The sequence below is a fragment of the Dasypus novemcinctus genome, chromosome 20, assembly GCF_030445035.2.
Source record: "Dasypus novemcinctus isolate mDasNov1 chromosome 20, mDasNov1.1.hap2, whole genome shotgun sequence".
NCBI classification, from domain to species: Eukaryota; Metazoa; Chordata; class Mammalia; order Cingulata; family Dasypodidae; genus Dasypus; species Dasypus novemcinctus.
The window spans coordinates 26,961,226-26,968,079 of record NC_080692.1 but is presented as its reverse complement, the minus strand read 5'-3'; the positions used below and the strand labels follow the sequence as shown (position 1 = coordinate 26,968,079).

General features: G+C 40.2%; 1 pseudogene; it reads left to right on the top strand.

Moving 5' to 3' along the window:
• The first annotated feature begins 299 nt into the window (after positions 1-299).
• The window catches only part of LOC101420770 (vomeronasal type-2 receptor 26-like), a 29,958-nt pseudogene continuing 23,403 nt past the window's right edge, over positions 300-6,854 (top strand).

Sequence of the window (6,854 nt, the reverse complement as noted above, 5' to 3'; positions counted from 1 at the left end):
GGTTTGGGCATTGAGGAAGAGTCAATAAAGACTGTTATAGGCATTGTATACTCACAATTTAATTTAGATAAAATCCTAGAAAATTATAAGTAAAATGTTTCTAGGAGGATAGTACTATATGTGTCAGATTAGATAAGGCAAGCTTGGATAAATCCTCATTTAATGTAACATCTTAGAAATAAGTAATGACCTAGTTTTAAAAAGTTGCAATAGAAATATTGATAAAATCACGATAGAATAGATTCGAGAGGGAATGTCAAGTTCATAAGTACAAGCATCAGTGTCAAGGAACCGGCACAATGGTCCGTCCTCCTGCACTAGGTACCCCTGTAATCAGGGTATTCTTGCTTTCCCATTTGAGAATGTAGCAGAACTCAGGATGGAATTTTTATATTCTTTTGGTTATTATGTGCATTTCCATCCAACTTGACAATGCCCTAAGAAAACCTGAACACCTTCATATGCCTTAGAGGAAAGCCCCTGATGAACCTCCCATGCATTCCCTTTCACTGACATCCCACACCAATGATCCTCCCTTGCCACTGTTGTGACCCTTCTGTCAACCAAAACCTCTCCAAAGATGAAGCCAAGAAAATAACCATATTAAAAAAATATGAAAATGAAATAATAATGACTTTAAAAAATAACCAATAAAATATAAAAAAATTAAAAATTGAATTAAAAATTTAGACATTATTACTTTCATCACTGTAAGATCTCTCGTCTTGTGTGTACAGTGGCATTTTCCTCTGGATAGTCCCCCAGTAACTTTTTTTTTTCATTTTTATCTTCAAAGAAGCTTTAGATTACAGAAAAGTCATATACAGACTATAGGGGATTCCCATATATTACACCCTCCCCCTTTTCTCCTCTCCCCTATTAATAGTATTTTACTAACTTTTTCTATTCATTTTAATTGTGTTTACCGTTACTTCATGGACTGCTTCCAAAACCTATTTTGAAGTCTTTGCCTAAAAATTCCGATATCTGGCTAATTCCAAGTTTAAAATCTGTTGTGAACATTTTCTGTTGTGACATTTTCTGGAATCTTCGTATGTTGAGTCATTGTGTGTAGTATCCTGGACATTTGGAATATTATATTTTGATACTCCAAATGCTGTTAAAATTATTGGAAGTATGCATATTTGATTTGTTTTAACAGGTAATCACCCCAGATAGTTTTAGTACACAAGTTCTATCTCTTTTTCTGTGAATGGGCAGGTCCAAATCAGTTACATTTTCAAAAAATGTTTGCTAAATAGTTTGTGTCCACTCATCACATACCCCAATCAGGAGTTAATATGGGAATGGGACAAAGACATCTATTTCTTTCATAATTCATTTTCCAAATCCTATGTTATACTTTTTTGGGTCTGTGCCATCCAGGAGCAGATTAGCAGGAGAGCGCTTCCTACCACTGATGCCATTGAGGCAGTTCGAGATTATTTTATGAATCCCAAAAAGAGAAAGATTATGTTTGTAAACTAATGAATTCTTCTGGGTGTGATACCTTTTGATTGCATTAAATTCAGTGAGGGGCTTCTGATTAAATTTACTTGATAAAATCACTTTAGGGTTTCTGATGGGGCTACATCAGTAAGGGCTTAAGTTGAATCTCTGCTTCCTTGGTGGGCTAATATAAAATGACAGTCACTAAAGAACATACATGGAAACAGAAAGAACTCTGTCATATTTGATCCTGGGGCCCTGGGGAGAGATGAGCTATTCACTTGATAGTTTGCAGCTGAGAGAGAGGAAGCCTTGAAAAACAAGCCCTAAACCCACCTGTAGGTGAGATTGGGAAGAAGCTGGGCCCACAGAGACTTAAGAGCGTGAGGAAGCCCAGGAAGGAGAGACTAGGCAGAGATCCGCGACCATCTTGCTTCAACGTGTGGCATATGACTTCGGTGAGAAAGCAACATGGATTTGTACTCTTTAGGGTCTTGTATGGGTAAGCTTTTACCCCAAATAACTACCCTTTATAAAAGGCAACAGATTTGTTTTACTTTGCATGAGCACCCCTTTGGTAGACTAATACAGCCAGTGCATTTTCAAACTTATGGGAACTCTTTCTACAGCTCTCTCCTCTCTTGTATTTTTACCATATTATCTGTCTCCCAAGGCTTGCTCTTCTCATTTCTTCTTTGCAGATAGGTTGGTTTCTTTCGGTGTTTTAGAATTCAACACCATTGCACAGTTCTGTGCTACTATAAACAACTTTGGTTAACCAGAAGGGTTTTTTTTGTCATTGTTGTTATTCTTTGGGGCTATCTACATAGATAAATCATGTCATATGTGAACAAGGAAAGTTTATTTCTTCCTTTCCAATCTATATGACATTTTTTGTCTTTGTTTTCATGACTTTTTTTTTTTAATTTTTTTATTTTTTATTGACTTTGTAATAATATTACATTAAAAATATATATGTGAGGTCCCATTCAACCCCACCCCCCCACCCCCCCTCTCCCCCCCCCCCCAACAACACTCGTTCCCATCATCCTGACACATCCATTGGATTTGGTAAGTACATCTTTGGGCACCTCTGCACCTCATATACATTGGTTCACATCATGGCCCATACGCTCCTCTATTCCATCATGTAGGCCCTGTGAGGATTTACAATGTCCGGTGATTACCTCTGAAGCACCATCCAGGGCAGCTCCATGTCCCGAAGACGCCTCCACCTCTCATCTCTTCCTGCCTTTCCCCATACCCTTTGTCCATTATGTCCACTTTTCCCAATCCAATGCCACCTCTTCTATGTGGACACTGGTTTGGTTGTGTCCATTGCACCTTTATGTCAAGAGGAGGCTCAGATTCCACCTGGATGCTGGATGCAATCCTCCCATTTTCAGTTGTAATCACTCTAGGCTCCATGGTGTGGTGGTTGTCCTTCTTCACCTCCATCTTAGCTGAGTGTGGTAAGTCCAATAAATCAGATTGTAGGTGCTGGAGTCTGTTGAGGCTCAGGATCTGGCTATCACATTGTCAGTCCAGAGATTCAAATCCCCTAAATATATCTTAAACCCCAACATTAACTGCACCTCCAGCACATTAGCATGAAAGTCTTATGAAGGGAGATCCCATCTGAGTCCAGATTCATCACACATAAACACCATTTCCAAAGAGGGGCCATCTGCCCTGGTAGTTAACCCCATCGGCCATGACCATAACTCCCATGGGTCTCTTTAGCCCTCAAAGGAACCAATATCTGGGGGTTGTATCTGCTTTATCTGTCTCTCTGTCTCTGCTCAGTTGTGCATGAGGGCAAACCTTCTGCCAGCCTCCAGACTCTTTTTTAGAAACTCGTAGCCATATAAACTCATTTCTCCTTTCCATTTCCCCCTTACTTTAGGTCAAACAGCATTTTAAAGTCATGGTATTTTATGTAGACATGGATATTCTGCTGATCCGCATTGAACCTTCCGTATAAGGTCATTTTCCAGTTGCATCATCAGTTGGTAGTTGATAGTGGTCCCTCGTTGCCAGGGAGGCTCATCCCCGGGTGTCATGTCCCACGCTGGGGGGAAGGCATTGCATTTACATGCTGAGTTTGGCTTCGAGACTGGCCACATTTGAGTAACATGAAGGCTGACAGAAGGAAATTCCCAGGCACAAAGTTGCTCTAGGCCTTGTTATTATTTTGGGTTTATCAGCTCACAAGCATAGTCATTAGTATCAGGGGCTCACTGTTGAACCCTCACTCCCTCCCGGTCCCCACCACTGTACCTGGGAGACTGTCGCTGCTCCCCTAGGGACCACGACAGAGCACCACTGGCCAGGAACCCAGTACCCCCCCTACTGTGGTTTTTAATTGTTGCCACTATGAGTATATCCAATCATTACCATGCACCCTGGACATATGTTCTGTACAGCTCCCTGTCAGTCATATATCACCTGTCATTGGTATCCCATACCAGTATCCCTCCATTGCCATTGTTGAAACACTCTGTGATCCAGAACTCCCCGAAATTTGAAGCCCAATATAATGTCATGGTCCCTTACTAGGGAATGGCATATAGCGATGAGTTTAAAGGATAGATAAAGAACTTGGATAAAGTTAGATAGAGAACTTAGATAAAGAATGTTGACTTGAAAAAATTCCACATCCTATTTTTTTCTTTTTTTTTTTTTTTTTTTTCCCCCCCCCCCTAATTATTCAGCTTTTCTTCACAGGAGTCCTAGACCACAGCAATGTATATATATAATATACAGCACTCCCACACATCCACCAGAAAACCTTTTCCCTTCCACAGTGATACTCTTACGCCCTATTCATATCATATTTACTTAAAGTGATGTACAGAGACTGAGACATTAGCTTTCTAACAAGGTGACATCTGTGTTTACATTATGGTGCATACTTTAGGATACACAGTTCTTTACATTTTTAGTTATCCTATGTTTTACATTATGGTTTACATTATCAGTCTGTCATCTCCTATATGTTATGGTGTAATATTACATGTTTTATATCCATCCTTGTGTACTCTCAAGAAACTCCTCTCTTACCCCCCATTTACTTTGGTTCCACACATTTAACTTCCATTTTCCCTTCCACCTTGGTGCCCTCAGTGATAGCCAACCTCCGTTTCCTGAGGAGCCACTTCCAGAGATAGATGGAATAGTGTTCAGGGCCTAACTTGCTCAACTGCCCCAATGCCCTGGGAGCCACCCTTTCTCTCGAGGGATACAGTTCCCTCTATTGGATGGCATTAGTCCTCCCCAGGATGTGGGTCCACCCCCACTCTCACTACTTGGGTTTCTACCCCATGGTGTCACCCACTCTGGCAGAATGAGCATTTAGACATTCCCCAGGAGCCCGTCCTGCATCAGACCCTCCCCTCTGAGCATTCTAAACAGGTAACCCTCTTTATTATATTTTGATATGATTTTCTCGGCATTTTACTCTCCACCAACACCTGACCCTCTCCTGGTTCGTATGCTACCCCTCCCTCCCCCCACTTTTGGGCAACGTTACCCACCCGTCCCTCCCCAGCCACCCTCAAACCCGCAAAGCCCCAAGCAAAGGCAACCCCTTGCCCCCCTTTTATCTCTTCTTTGTGTTCATACTTACCACCATCTCGTCTTAAATTCCACCCCTGCAGACATCGGCTCATATCCTTCCTCCACCCTCCGATTTCCTGCAAGCCTATCGTTCAGTCTCTTGCTATCTAGGGCAGCTTGTTTATTTCATATCATTGAGGTCATGTAGTATTTGTCCTTCAATGTCTGGGTTGCTTCACTCAACATAAGGTTCTCAAGATTCATCCATGTTATCACATGTGTTTCTTGTGTGTTTGTTCTTACAGCCGAGTAGTATTCCATTGTGTGTATATACCACATTTTATTGATCCACTCGTCTGTTGATGGGCATTTGGGTTGATTCCAACTTTTGGCAATAGTGAACAATGCTGCTATGAACATTGGTGTACATATATTGGTTTGTGTTCTTGTTTTCAGTTCTGCTGGGTATATTCCCAGCAGTGGTATTGCTGGGTCATATGGCAAATCTATGGCTAGTTTTTTGAGAAACCGCCATACTGTTCTCCAGAATGGTTGGATCCTTCTGCATTCCCACCAGCAGTGGATGAGTGTTCCCCTTCCTTCACATCCTCTCCAGCACTTGTATTCTTCTGTTTTTTTCATAGCTGCCAATCTTATGGGTGTAAGATGGTATCTCATTGTGGTTTTGATTTGCATTTCCCTGATAGCTAGAGATTTGGAACATTTTTTCATGTGCTTTCTTGCCATTTGTATTTCTTCTTCGGAGAAGTGTCTGTTTAAGTCTTTTTCCCATTTTTTAAATGGATTGTTTATCTTTTTATTTTCAAGATGTAGGAGTTCTTTATATATGCAAGTTATAAGTTTCTTATCAGATATATGATTGCCAAATATTTTCTCCCACTGTGTGGGCTCCCTTTTTACTTTCTTGACAAACTCCTTTGAGGTGCAGAAGGCTTTAATTTTGAGGAAGTCCCATTTATCTATTAGTTCTTTTGCTGCTCGTGCTTTTGGTGAGATATTCATAAATCCATTACCTATTACGAGGTCCTGTAGATGTTTCCCTACACTGCTTTCTAAGGTTTTTATGGTCTTGGCTCTTATATTTAGGTCTTTGATCCATCTTGAGTTGATCTTTGTATAAGGTGTGAGATGGTAATCCTCTTTCATTCTTCTACATATGGCTATCCAGTTCTCCAGACACCATTTGTTGAATAGGCCACTCTCTCCCAGTTGAGAGGGTTTGGTGGCTTTATCGAATATTATGTAGTTGTATATGTGAGGTTCTATATCCGAGCTTTCAATTCGATTCCATTGGTCTATATGTCTCTCCTTATGCCAATACCATGCTGTTTTCACCACCGTAGCTTTATAGTATGTTTTGAAGTCAGGTAGTGTGATTCCTCCAATTTCGTTTTTCTTTTTCAGTATGTCTTTGGCTATTCGGGGTCTCTTTCCTTTCCAAATAAATTTCATAGTTAGTTTTTCTAGTTCCTTAAAGAAGGCTGCATTGATTTTTATTGGGATTGCATTGAATGTGTAGATCAATTTTGGTAGGATAGACATCTTAATAATGTTCAGTCTTCCTATCCATGAACAAGGAATAGTCTTCCATTTATTTAGGTCTTCTTTGATTTCCTTGAACAATCTTGTATAGTTCTCAGTGTATAAGTTCTTTACCTCTTTAGTTAAATTTATTCCTAAGTATTTGATTTTTTTATTTACTATTGTGAATGGTATTTGTTTCTTGATTTCCTCCTGATCTTGCTCATTATTGGTGTACAGAAATGCTACTGATTTTTGCGCATTGATCTTATAACCTGCGACTTTACTAAACTCATTTATGAGTT